Consider the following 15,407-nt stretch of genomic DNA (forward strand, 5'->3'; position numbering starts at 1 on the left):
CCGAGTTATTTTCTCTCTCTCTCTCTCTCTCTCTCTCTCTCTCTCTCTCTCTCTCTCTTTAGCATCCCTTTTGAATTAGCCGCTTTTGATCGTTATTTCCCGTCTCCTTTCGAGCGATGGATACGAAAGCAGCCACATTCATTTTACGCAGTATTTCCCTAGTTGCTTTCCGAACTGTCCGAGAAGGGCGAGTATGCCTGCAAGCTAGTTTCCTCTCGGACGCCAAGGGGATCAAAGGAGGTGATTCGAAAACAAGCCCCCGACATTTTCCTCTATACCACTCCTTGCGTTGGCGTATATGTCCCTAGGCGTACATGAATGTCCAAGGGTAACCGTATGACTGGAACGCGCGGAGGAGGCTCTTCTGTCGCGGATCGCCGAACCATCAGCCGACGTGATGAACAACGCCCAGTACACCAGCAAAAGAAAAAAAAAGAAAAAGAAAGACCACCGATCTGGCGAGATAACGCACGCTGTTTCTGGCCGGCAGCTGTGGGCGAGCAATCGGATATGGCATCCGTGAAGCCGGTTTCTTTCAGTGCACGCCGCACATAGACCCTTTCCGGGCGTGTTCTTCTTACCGGAAGCAACACACAGAGAGGACGGTGTGGCCTTCCGTACTACCCCGGGCATGAGCTGTCTTCCATTAGAGATAGCGATATGTTTTCATTAGTAACAATGCCAAAAAAAAAACAGAGGAAAGAGGAACGAAAAGGTTTACTCGCCCTCCTTTTCCCAATTCACCGAAAAGGAGAACGGCGGTTGGAGACGGGGCAGCGAGTGCAGTCTGGATTTCGAGGCAGTCAGCAGCGGAAGAAGCGAGGGCCGACAAACGGTAAACATGCTGCGACGGAGGAGCTCAGTTTTGCTCTGCACACTCTGATGGCAGTTCGCTGGGCGGAGAGTGCATTAGGAAGTGAGCACATTTGGGCGACATATAATATGAACTTAGGATAAATAGGCGGGGGCCTCCGTCGAAATGGGCTTCCCCTTGTGCCGGCTACGCGCTTGGTGTTATAGGATTACAGTTGTGCAGCGCCCGCTCCTTTTCCGTGCGTATAGTGATGTTGCACCGCTTGCACCCCTTGCTTAGTTACACACCATTCATTCTTTACCCAGCACACCATGGGCGGCGTGCACATGCGTATATCAGCTCCACAACGTCGCTCTAGAACGCGGGAGTAGTGAGCCGGGTATACCGGAGGCGCCGCTCGTTCGATACACTTTTTGCTTCTCAGCAGGCGCTGCCAAACGGGCAAGCCAGTTCTCAAGAGGCGCCAATATTGAAAGTTCGTCTCGGCCATATCGTTGAGCAAATGAACGATTGTAATTAGCTGGCACGTCTGTTTCGATGGAGTTGTATTTACGACTGCAGTTTTAGGTTCTCACCGATGAGGGAACTCCTGTGTTTGGGATGCCTGGCGAGTGGCTAAAGCCGCTTTGTCGCTGGGTCGAGGCATTGACAAGGCGCAGGCAGCTACGCGAGGCAATGGAAAGTAAGACCTACGAATAGCGGTAGCCTGTCAGATTGCTTAGAAACAATCGAGGTATTTGGTCTTGAATCAGCGTCGCCTCATGTGGACAGAGCCAAGGCGCTACGGAGCGTATACAGTATACTCAATGGTAAAGAAGGCTCTGCATTACTGGGAAGTTATTGGCTGTGATTGTAAAGTTCGAAATTGAATCGTTGCGGAAGACAGGGGGCTCTTTTACAGCGAAGCTGTCTATGGTTAGGATCTGAGTGGAGTTCAGCGTTATTTATGCGGGCGGCTGCATGTAAGGGTCACGCGGGGTGGTCAAGAGAGACGCGTGGTTCGACACCAAGACGGCGGCGGAAAGTTATAGCCGTCGGGGGTGGTGGAGCCACGGTGTACGGACAGCGCGTAAGCGAGTTGACTGTGAGTCCGTGCTACCGCCAGTCGGTTCGCAGAAGCAGCGCCACGGCTTTGAAGTCAATCCCTCACCGCTGAATCGCACCATGCCGAGACATTCCGCGAACGGACCAGATGCCCCAACGGGCGTCGAAATGGTTTCTTTGGGGAACTTTGCTTTGCGAGGTTGTGAGACAAAGAGACCCGTTGCACTGCGAAGGATGTGTGACAACGGCCTTGATGTATTGAAACTCCAGATAGTGTCACCCTAGAGCACCGCTGTGTGCACACGGCGCGCACCGTGGTGTGATTGGGCGAACGATGGGGTGAGGAGGATGTTGGGGATGCTTTTAGGTACGTGCAGGGCCGTTGGAAGGATTCGGCGGAGACTCGGCTAAGAAAAAGAAGTCTAAAAATTGTAGCATCATTGTAACTTTTGACTCGTAGTCTGATGTCTGTGTAAATAGTTTTCATTCTGTCGCTTGCCTATTCTATCTTAATAAACAGTTAACCCCTTGCAATCAGCGTCACAGCCTTGCCTATACTGTAATGTGACTTCGCGACATCCACAACACCTTCAAGTTTCCCTCACCGACATCGAGGCGAATATCAACTGGCGCGGTTGATGCTCGCCTCGACGTCGGCACCTTTCGCAGCTCCGGAAAGCGACGCTCGATTAATCGGGTTTTGTTTTGTACGAAGTCAGCGGACGAGTACGATCGAACGCGTGAACTCACCTAAACGTGATGCCGATCAATCCGGCGCGTGCATGCGTGCCGGGAAAAGGCAGAGATATCACATGTGGTATGATTTCTCCGGAACAGCATTGCCATTTGTTGGGCGTGCTGGCCTGGAAAGCATGTTTAGCGCCAGCAAACAAAGACAGAAGGTAGACGACACCACATAGCGCATTGTGGTGTCGTCTCCCTTCTGTCCTTATTTGCTGGCGCTAAATATGCTTTCCAGGTCTTATTAAGTGCGCGAGTGCTCGCCACGTACGTGCACTGACGAAACGCAATTATTTGTAAGCGTGAGGTTGAGTGTGTTTTGGAGCACATTAAATAACCTACGTTGACCATACTAATATGGACACCTCAATTATGCGGCACCTTGCGCGAAAACGCAGTGACGCATATGCTGTTACGTCGATGTTCCCCACATGCACTGATGGTTCCAGGTCATACGTACAAAGGCGCTGAAGTCAAAATCGTTTGCGAGGAACTTGTTCGTGTACAATTAGGTCTTAATCCCATTGTTTCGCTTTATACACAACATCACCTATGTTTTATGTCCACTGCAGGACGAAGGCATCACCCAGCGATCTACAATTACCCCTGTCTTGCGTTAGCTGATTCCAAGATCACGAAGTGGCGAATCCCAGCGTAAAGAACCAACACAAGCTGGTCTATTATTTGAAACAAACAACGAGTGTAAAACGTATTACGGCAGTCTTGAAGCACCAGCCGTAGCTGCGGTCCGGCCACGGTCCGGCTATCCGTGAACAGCGCAACAAATTCAGTCGAGTCGTCCTCGCTGCGAGCAGTGGCCTTTCCGTGACACGCAGTCTACTTATATCCTTCGCTGTTATTGAGACCGGTGACATGCGCAGGTGGGCATCGCTGGACGAAGCGACGACGCCGCGAAGGCTTCGGCAGAACAATGGGTGCATTTGTGGTTATAGCATATCGCCACAATCACCCACACCTAATTTTCTGCCGTCCTTGACTGCGCTTCCCTTCCCTTGGCACCCTGTAACTGTATAGGACCACCGGTTATCTGCCTTACGCATTACGATGGGGACGTGGAGTAGAGGTATACAGAACATCGGACTTCTAATTCGACATATACCTATTGCCTAGAAATATTGCCTAGAAGCCTCTGTTTCTTTTTTAAAACAAAGCATTATACATTCTTCATCATTAACAGGAGTATGAAAGAGCCAGAAAGACTGCAAAAAATACGTAAGAAAAAGGGCAAACCTTGAGTCATTGCCTGTAAGTTTCCCTTACGCAAATTTAGGCAAATTTTATGAGCTTCATCTATAGACAGCGCATATAAGAGAGAGGATCAAGTTGAATATACAAGTCACCGCGCAGGTAGCAATTTGTATATCAACAATTATCGATGTTCTGTAACTTTACCAAACGACAGGTAGATCGCTTCGCGACCATGTGCAAATAAAAATGGGAGCCCTTTTCATTCACCACCGCACACTCATTTTTTGCGAAGTACAACCAACACAACCGCAGCACTGCTGCCACGATAGGAGACTGGATCGACGCGCAGTGTTACAGTTTCATTCCTACAGGCGCAGCTCTTTTCATCCTCAAGTGCATGTACCTACAGAGATTTCATTATTTTTCTGGCCATTCGGAGTAAGCCAAGTTCAAAAAACAGGAGTTTCGAAGTGTGCGGCAGGCAGCCTCTTTCATCGCCTCCTGCCTCCCTGCCGCACTGTTTCATCTTTTCCATGGCGTGCAAATACAGGGAAGCCCATCGAATTCCTTTCGCTGTTTGACGCGCTTTCGTAGACCGTCTATTCGTAGTTTTGTGAGAACGAGGGAGACATTTGTGAGCGAAGATGCTACGTGAAAAAAAAAAGGAAATTTTCACTGCTCGAGAAAAGACGTCGCCTGCGGCTCTATTGGCACGCTACATGTACAGATTGAAAAAGAAGGCCGATAATTATTGATTACCGCAGAGAAAGGACACTGGTAGCGAGGATCGATACACTGGCACAAAGACACAGTTACTGTCCAGCCCTGCGCCTCCAGGGCTTTTCTTGTTTATCTCTCGCTCTTTTGACGGCTTTACTCGCGGGAGCTGCCACCTGGTTACCGCAGTCATCAGCGTTAAGGCAAGCAGAAAAGGAAAGAGTGAACGATTATTCGATGAACCCTGAGTGGAAATCCCTGCTGAACTGAGGTGCAGCTGGCGCTGTATCTCGCATCTTCGTCACTTGGACCTTCCCGCACAGTTGGCACTAGACTGATGACGCGGTCTGCCTTGAACGACAGCGAATGGTTCGCTGCGACAGCTGCAAGCCAATCGTGGCCATTTAGTGTCACTGGTCAAAACATTAACGATGCTACATCCATGGAGCCTAAAAAATTTATGGACACGGATTTGATGTTATCAGGTCACCTCTTATTACAGTTGTTCCTTGTTCTAGCGGATATTCGTGTACAGTGTATAGTGCCTCGACCGCGAAAACACGTGTATATCATATATATATACATATATATATATATATATATATATATATATATATATATATATATATATATATATATATATATATATATATATATATATATATATATATATATATATATATATATATATTGCGAGTTACTATTACATAAAGTGAAAGAGCAGTCTAGAAGTGCGTCTTTCAGTTATTTTTATGTTTAAGAGACGTAAACCTGTTTATCAATCGCACATGGTGAACCACGGGGGCCTGAAGATTATTTTAATTTGCTTTTATTTCTTGAAACAATATAGAATCTCAAGATATGTAGGGACAAAGTCAATGAGTGCTCGACAGAGGTCCCTGATCCCGCCCAGTAGCAACAGTACAGCGCACATAAATAAAAGCACATTTCCTACAAGCAATCCTTGTAATTAAATAATTTTACTCAGTGTTTAAGTATGCAGATTTAATGTATCACTAGTAAACGCAATAGTATTGTCGAGGTTATACGCAACAAAGTACAACCAACATAAATTATTTGCAATATTCAGAAAAAAGGAAGGCTAGCAGATGTGAGCGATCTTGGAGAATTATAACCCAATTTCTAGCGAAGCTGTTTCTTTCGAGCAGTTAAAATTAAAGCTTGTTTCCTGTAATTATTCCGCGTACTTGAAAAAGTTGCCTGTGTATGATTGTTCCGTTCTAAACCTTGCCGGCGGGTAATGTTTCAGAGCACTTGCCCTTGGGAATCTTTTAAAAAGCCAGTAATGTATCCACACACATGTTACTTTGCCAGAACATCTACCATGGTGTCCCCAACTCCCTCCCTCCACATTTTCGCTAGATTTCATATCGTTTGAGTTCACACTTCTCCCAGGGCAGCGGAGTAAATTCTGCTTTGTTCGTTAAACACATTCATAAGGCTCCGGATCACTTGCATGCTTAATTTACGGCAAATGTCATAATCAGTCGCCTGACATTGAAGTTTTCCTGCATGTTGCGCATAACGTGCCATTTACTTTCGCCATATATAAACAAAGTGCCCTGTTTAGCTCACTGAAAACATCGTGTAAACCAATTATAGGAACGTCTTATGGCTCATGAATATAGGGGGGTGGGCGGGTGTTGTGAAAGTCATGGGTCCGTGCGGCCAACAAAGGTTCCATGGATGGTGCCGTGCCAGGTGCCGGGAGAAAGAAGGGTTCCGAGTGACGTTGAAGAGAACGAAAAAAAAAAAAAGGATTACATTAAAAAAAGAAGGTAAATGGTTCAGTTTCCCAATACGGCTCCAACTATCGGAGCACACTACATGCTAGAGTATTTGCATGTCCAAGCGTCTCTCCTCACAGCCGTCCGGATCTACTTTTTATTCCGTTTATTTCTCTCTTTCCTTCGTCGAGCGAATTCACTGGTCGATCACAAACGCCGAACCCCCCACTTGTCTTCAACACTGTGCACCTGTCTCCAACGTGGCACACCTGTCTCCAGCGTGGCACACCTGTCTCCGACGTGGTACACCTGTCTCCAACGTGGCACAATACGAGGCAACCACGTGGCAAATAGGGAATCCGCCGTTGATTTCCCTGGGAGTCCCTGACAATGACCCTGTCATTGATCGGTGGCCTCTTCGTGACGGTCAGGAGGTCGACGTTGCTGTTTTGAAATGAAGTGAATGATGGAGCGTGAACATCAACCGTGACAATTGCATGCCGCGGGTGGAGCATCCTTTGTTCTGGGGGATCGTGAGGCACAACAGGGGATAGAACGATGGATCAGTAATTATTTGCAACGCTTCTGACTGAACCGGGAACACGAAAATTCTGTCACCCACATTGCACATACCATAATACCCCTCCCCTTTTCGCGAAATATATACTTCTTGTAAACTACAGATATATGTAGAGACACTGGAAAGCATAGCTGATAGCGGCCACAACACGGGCTGTAGCACTTGAGTAATACATTTTTTTACAAAGGCCGTATTTGATCCAACCACATTCCACAGAGATAGTTTCCATAGCGTACCAGTAACTTTCGCTAAATTTGGTTTTGGTGGCGCTTACAGTTCTGCCGGGACAGCGGGCTCAATTCCGTGTCAATCGTCAGACACGCTCATAACGCTCTAGAGAGCTTGCATACGTAATTTATTGTCCATCTATTATGAAAAACCCATCTATTATGAACTTTACCTGTACACCACCCATTATCTGGTCCTTACAGTCACCAAACATAAAGAAGCTTCCTACTTTAGTTCAGCGAGGACACCAGGCGAACCTAATATATCACGCATGAAAAAGTAAAAAAAAAGGAAATGAGAAATGAGGGCTCAATAGTTATTCCTAACGCTTCTGAATAAGCCAGAAACGTTAGAACCTCGCGACATATTGCATTTAACGTTCTGCTTATTTCTTTAAAGCATAGATGGCTGAAACACAGGATTTTCTTGGAACGTTGGGAAACCTTACTTATAGCAGCAGCGTGATACTTTCGAATGCTTGCTTACGAATTTTTAAAGCTGTATCTGATCAACACGCATTTAGCATCGCGCACAAACTTGGCATATTGTTCCCCTTATGTTCGGAAAATTGGACCTCATTTGTAGTTGTAATTATGCAAGCACAGCAGTTTAAGTTTTACACTGCTTGTAAAACACACTAATAACGCTGTGGACCGCTTGCACACGCATTCAACTGGAAAAGGCGCGCGCATTTAACTCACTCACTCACTCACTCACTCACTCACTCACTCACTCACTCACTCACTCACTCACTCACTCACTCACTCACTCACTCACTCACTCACTCACTCACTCACTCACTCACTCACTCACTCACTCACTCACTCACTCACTCACTCACTCACTCACTCACTCACTCACTCACTCACTCACTCACTCACTCACTCACTCACTCACTCCCCTCATGGCCAAATAATTACAGAGAGGAGGGGGTATACAATAAAGCATAGTGTACAATAATACAAAAAAGCATAGTAAGGCATGGTAACTCCTACATGTACAATGTTAGCTAAAACAGATGTAAATCGGGTTTTATCGTAAATAAAAGCAATGCGGAAGGAAGGCGATTCCAGTCTTGTGAAGTACGAGGTAAAAAGTAAAGAAAGGTTTTAGTATATTATGGCTCTATACCAATCTTAAAGCGATGGTCAACTGTCCGATATGTAATGTGCGTAAAGACTAAATTCGTCACGGAAGGTCGGGGGATAGTAAAACCAATTAAAAAAAGTTCAAGGGATAATTTTTTCAGGGGGATGCTAATGACGGAAATAGAGATAACCGATTTCATGGTAGTTATACTGGCAGTGCGGTTATAACAGGAAGAGATGAAGCGAGTACAATAATTTTGTATTATTTCTGGTGAAATAACCTAATTGTTAGTGCTTGGATCCCAAACCGGATTGGCATATTCTAATTTAGATCGAATGAGTGTTTATATAACAAGAGCTTTGAAGATGAAGGAGCTGCTGAAAAGTTACGGCGTAAGTAACCTAACATGCGATTAGCTTTGTTAATTATCTTCTCAACATGCAAAGACCAACTTAGATTAGACGTGATATGAACACCTAAATATTTATAGGCGGAAACCGGGGCTAAGAGAGAGTTGTTCAGGTAATATGTAAAATGTATGCTAGATGTACGAGAGACACGCATCACTTGACACTTGTTAATATTTAATTCCATTAGCCAAGTATAGCACCAGTTAGATATAAAATTTAGGTCTGACTGAAGAATGTTAGCATCCTTATCAGTACCTATTACACGAAAAATTACGCAGTCGTCTGCGAAAAGATGAATATTATAAGAAACTAGAGAAGGAAGGTCGTTAATGTATACATATATGAGAAAAAGAAGGCGGCCTAATACAGAGCCTCGTGGTACTCCAGATTGGACAGGACAGTGGTTAGAGGAATGTTCATTGGCTACAACAAATTAAGAACTATTTGAAAGGAAATCTTTGCTCCACAAAAAAAAAGACTATCATCAATATTAAGCTGACTAAGTTTATGAAATAGGAGTATGCGGGAGACCTTGTCTACGCTTTGGAAAAATCTAAGTGCAGTCAGCTAAAGAAGAACGATCAAGAATTCGGTGTAGTTAATGAGTAAATGATATGAGCTGTGTTTCGCACGAAAATGATTTCTGAAAGCCATATTTAGCTGGTGACAAAAAGGAGTTAGATTCAAGAAAGGTGACAAGGTTCCAGAATATAATGTGTTCTAAGAGTTTGCAGCATGTGCTAGTAATGGAAACGGTCTGATAATTAAATGATTAATTTTTATTGCCCGATTGGAATCACCTTCCCAAATTTCCATTGAGCTGGAAGAGTTGATGTGTCAAGTGATTGCTCAAATATTTTTGTTAGTATGATTGAACTGTAAACACAAGTAAACATATTACCCATCCCATGCCACTAGTTTTCCCTAGATATGTAAACAAAATGCCTTGTTTAGCTCACCGAGGACACCAGATAAACAAATCACGAATCTCGTATGATGCGCGAAAACACGTGCAAAAAAGAAGGTTTAGTAATTATCTGCAATACTTGCATTTAAAGCAGGAACTTGAACGTTTCGCAACGCATTGCGCTTAAAATTCTCCATATTATCACGCAATTTCAAGTTCATATCTCATGCCATTGTAAAGAAGTCTGGGAAACATTTCAGTTAGTGGCATATGACACACTCGATCGCTTCAATGAGTAACTTTCTTCAGAGACTCTAATGAACCTACACAGTATAAACATGTATCGCTCTTCACTCAGAGCATTGCTTCATACTTCGAAGAAATATAAACACTATGCCTTGCATAGTTTACCGAGGATACCGAAAAAAAGAAACCTACTAAGTGGCGTGTATAACGCTCATGAGCAACTACACAGAGGGCATAAGCAACTTACACCGTTCAAGTTTTCGCTACACGTCACCAAAATGCTGCCCCCATTTCTTCAATATATGAGATATCTGCTGTCCTTGCCCTTGCCAGGGAAAAAAATGCTAACGTTACTCTTATTTAGAAACATCCTAAAAATGGAATCGCCGAAGTCTGAAGTGACACATGCCTCTAGAAAAAATTTATCCCAATGTTCAATTGATATTGAAATGGCTCTGCACGTTCGACCAAGGTAATTTTCACGAACATATCTACGATAAGTCGTAATTACACAATAAAATTTGACAGTTAGACCTGTATGAAGTTTGATTAGATTTTTGATGGTGATAAGAGGCTAAGACTTGCACGGTATGTGGACTATCTCTGGACAGAGATTCAATAGTTTGAGCATTTGATAATCCAACAATTTCATGCCGTACGTCACACCAGTCGGGCGTGGCTGATTATAATACTTTAATCGGACCTGCACCCTCACCTGAAGGTAAAATATAGCAAGTTGATTGTGCTTTGAAATACGGTTAGGCGGTCCCAAAGGATTGGGCTTGACGCAAGCTGATATTTGTTAAGGCGGAAACTGCCCAGTGCCAGGCCTTCTCCGCAATGTGAGCGTGTATGGCGAATGCCGCATGCCATCCGCTACAGCGCATCCCGAGGAGGCACAAAGAACAACCCTCGCTGCCCAACCAAGGAATACGTAGTAAAGGAAGAGCATTACGTGAGTGGCTACTTTATTAGGAAAGAAAACTTTGCTTCAGCTGTAGTTTTGTTGGGTTTTCCAGCGGTCAGTCGAAAGTAACAGCTTTAAAAAGAGGGAGGGCAAATGACATAGTTTGCCCCTCACTGCCCTGACAAACAGCTGACGAAGTGCTGCCATCTATGTAGTAGAAAACAAAGATCGCGATAAACGCGCCCCTCCAGCGCTGACGAAATGGCTGCTATCTTTGTTATAAAACGCGAAGGCTGAATCAACGCGGCCTTATAAAATTCTGCCATCTATGTCGTAAAAAAGACAGCAAAATAACCACGGATTTTAAACGTTGGCGCCGTAGCCCTCTATCTAGTAGAACAAAAACTATGTGGTCGTGCTGAGTTCGTCAAAATCGCTTTGAAAACGACGTTGATGAGCTGACGTCGTTCAAAACACAAGGGGTTATAGACACCCTCCCCCTACTTCTACGTACTGCCACGGCCACTGGATAAAAGCATAGGCATGCGTTTTTATCTACACTTTATAACTTTATAAGGCCGCGTTGATTCAGCCTTCGCGTTTTATAACAAAGATAGCAGAGATTTCGTCAGCGCTGGAGGGGCGCGTTTATCGCGATCTTTGCTTTCTACTACATAGATGGCAGCACTTCGTCAGCTGTTTGTCAGGGCAGTAAGGGGCAAACTATGTCATTTGCCCTCTCGCTTTTTAAAGCTGGTACTTTCGGCTGAACGCTGGAAAACCCAACAAAACTACAGCTGAAGCAAAGTTTTCTTTCCTAATAAAGTAGCCACTCACGTAATGCTCTTCCTTTACTACGTATTCCTTGGTTGGGCAGCGAGGGTTGTATTGTAATTTCAATAAATGAGAAAGCATAATTCTCTTACTCGGAAACTCACACACAAACCCGTTTTCCAGCTGCCATTTGAGGTCTGTCTTAGTGGCCGCAGACGCTAGGTGTGGATACCAAGGAGACCTAGGGAGTGGGCTGTTGTCTTTAACTTATCAAGTGTGCTAGAAAGATGTGCTGAAGAACGCTATCGCATTCCACTTTAAAGACGAAGCTTAAGCGTCCTCCAAGTTCTGCCTTCTTTTTTTTAATCCCTCATCCATTCTTCTCCGTGCAGGTAGCCAAACATATACGTAGCTTTAGTTGACCTCTCTTCTTATTCTTATTTTTCTCTCTCTTTTTTTCCACCCGATGCCTAGCTTTACAACAAGGAAAGATGCTTCTCGACATTGCGCGCAGCCTGTCATATCCTCTCTTACAACGGTAATCGAAATGCAGCATTTGAATCACTGCCAGCTTTTGCAAAGTATGAGGACTTTCTCACCAATTAGCCAGAGATTGCAAATGTTCACTACACTATTGAGATCACAGTTACGTGTGTGTGAGTGCAGCAGAGACTTAGACAATTTCTAAGAAACCATAGTGAACTTATTGTTCAAGTATTCGACCATTACGCGGACCACTAAAATGACGCTCGAGCATAAGGGTCTCCTGCAAACTTTGTCTTTGTTATGACAAATTCTGTAGTACGTCATCGCTTACGATGACAAGAAAATTTAAAACACTTGTACATGTAGCTTATATGCGGATATTTCGGCTTGCTGCGTGGGGGGCGAAGATCGCTCGTATCCTAACGCATGCGTAGATGTCGTTACCTCAAAATTACATGTCGTTTGTTACCTCGAAATTAGATTGACGCTACAGATAGCACCGATTTAATTCTCGCTGGTCCTAATGTGCAGCAGCACAGTACGCATATTTGACCGCCAGCGCTTTGCTCCTGAAACCGAGTTCTCAAAATGGTAAATTAAACAGCCTCTGCGGGAAAAGTTTGACTCACCTGTATATTATACTCGTGCACAAAAGTTTTGGAGCAATTGCTGCCATAGATTTCTGCCGTCACAACATAAACGTTCACTACTTCTACACTGCTGCATGAACGTTCACTGCGTTCACTGCTGACAACGCTATCGCAGAACAGCGTGCAATTAGAGAAAAAACTAAGTGAGGCAAACTGAGAAAGGAAAGAAAACGAAGAGATTAACTCATGGAAATATGCCTTTAGGGATACGCTTTCTTACATTCTTGGCTTACAAGATGACAGCACACGACACCCACGACGATACAGAAACAAAGCCACGGCACCGCCCCACGCTGGACGGACGGACGGAGGGATGCAAGCGTGAATGTGGGCGTCTTCTTAGAAACAGTATAGGGGCAGATGCCACGATCCTCGTGACCTTTACTTTTACTTTGGGCTAATTATAGCCCTTTGTTTTTTTTATTGATATGATATAAGGAGATGTTGGCGCGCAATTTAAGGCGCCGGCTACTCCTTATCTCTTGGGTGGTTCCGTCACACATCATTCAGGGTTCACGGTTACATATCAAATAATCTTTTCACACAAGCACACCTATGTCTCCACACCTATGTAGTCGAAGGTCTCAAAAGTACAAACGATACTGTCGCCTAATAACACTGTCGCCTAATAACACTTAGCACACTATGTCTCCACACCTATGTAGTCGAAAGTCTCAAAAGTACAAACGATACTGTCGCCTAATAGCACATTTTTTTAGTGAGCGGGTCAGCGGGTACATACAATATACATGGCAAATGTCTCCACACTTATGTAGTCGAAAGTCTCAAAAGTACAAACGATACTGTCGCCTAATAACACATTGTCTAGTCAGCGGGTGGTATATACATCGTGTAAATATATTAGCACATACAGTCACAACAAAGCAGTCAATATAACATAATTCCCAAACAGATGGATATATAGAGTGACATTCAATTGAACAGAACAATGAAAGCACTAATAACGTCCAACGATGCCGCTGTCTTCAAAAAAAGTTTTTAGTGCTTTTAAAGCGCTCTTCTGCAAGGCCGTTGTTGGCCAAGGGCCCAAAAGTTTCCTTAAACTGAAAGGTCTGCGGTCTAAGTTACTTAGCGCTGATTTAAGTCGGCATCTTGGTGTGTCGTGATGTGGGCAATCTAAAAGGGGGTGATATATATCTTCATCTACAAATCCACAATCACATTCGGGGGTTTCCGCTCGGCCAATTCTGTGTAAGAAATGCTTTTTGTAGGCAGTGCCTAGCCGTAATCGATGAATAAGCGTTTCCATAGTTCTATCTAATGACAATGAAAATTTGAATTCAATAAATGGATCAATATGATATAAGTCAGAGCTCTTAGAATTCTGGTCAAACCAAGTGTTTCTAGACATGTTGAAAGACGTTGTCCTTATAATGCAGCGTAATTCATTTTTTGATATTGGGAGCGGAGCCGTATCATCTTTCAGGTGCGCTTGTCGTGCTGCTTCATCGGCTGCTGTGTTGCCAGGAATGTTGCAATGCCCTGGTATCCACTGGAATGCTATTGCATGTTTCGCTTCGCTTGCCTTTGTGAGGTTTTTAAGTGTTTCATATATTATACTGTCGCTGAATGTTTTCCCCTTTGTGCTGCAGGGTGATGTTAGAGCCGCCTGTGAATCGCTGAACATTACCCATTTTTGCGCTTCTGTTACTGACAATATAAATTTTACCGCACATAGGATTGCGAACAGTTCAGCCGTTGTGGACGAAGTCGCACGAGATAACTTAAATGATTCTTGTTTGTTGAGGTGCGGTATAATGAATGATGAAGTTGAAGAGGTTGCTGTACTGGAGCCGTCTGTATAGACGTGTGTGTATCCTGAATACCGCATATATATCTGGTATAGTGCTAGTTGTTGAGCAGCTTGAATGAACATGTCTCTTTTGCTGAATATTCCTTCTACTGACAATTCGATTTTTGGAACTGTAAGCAGCCATGGAGGATATTCGATGTCTGAGTTCCAAAATTCATTTCCTGGCAATATGTGAAGATTTTTTTGAATTTCTATATGAACATAACTTCTATCTCGTTTCATTATGTCTAGAGCCAATAGGTGGTTATTATGCTGGGTTTGAAGACGTAAATAATGCCGGCATGTTTCTGTAGTTCGCATAACTGGAAATGGTGATTGGCGAGCCTCAGCTATTACAAGAGAACTCGAAGTCGCTCGTGGAACTCCTAGACATAGGCGTAGTCCTCTAGCTAACAGTCTTTGAAGTCTCTCTTCTGACGTGTGGGAAAGTCCGTGTAAGATGGGCGCGGAATATGCAATTTTTTGTCGTATTAATGCATTGTAAACAGTCAGCATGGACGATACTGATCCGCCCCATGATGTGCCTGCAAGTCTGCGAAGTACAGTCACTGTGGCATTGACCTCGTTTTCGAGTTTTTTTAAGTGGGGTACCCAGGATAACTGCCTATCAAGTATTATGCCAAGAAATCGATGCTGTGTGACAATCATTGGAGGGTGTCCTTCCAGATTAAGAGTGAAATTTTTTAACTGCCTCCGAGTGAAGGGCAATACAGCAGTCTTTGCGTGTGATAGTACCATTCCTCTTTTGGCTAAGATCAAAGTGTAATTATAGCCCTTCATGATCTACGGCTCGCGTAAACAAACTCATTAAACTTATTTAAATTTTGGAGTATTACGTGCCCAAAACCATAAGATTATGAGGCACGCCGGATTCAGGAGACTCCGGATGAGTTTGACCACTTGCGTTTCATCATCATCATCATCATCATCATCATCATCATCATCATCATGAGCAGCAGCAGCAGCCTGGTTACGCCCACTGCAGGGCAAAGGCCTCACCCATACTTCTCCAACTACCCCAGT

Source organism: Dermacentor variabilis, chromosome 5, assembly GCF_050947875.1.
Source record: "Dermacentor variabilis isolate Ectoservices chromosome 5, ASM5094787v1, whole genome shotgun sequence".
NCBI lineage: Eukaryota > Metazoa > Arthropoda > Arachnida > Ixodida > Ixodidae > Dermacentor > Dermacentor variabilis.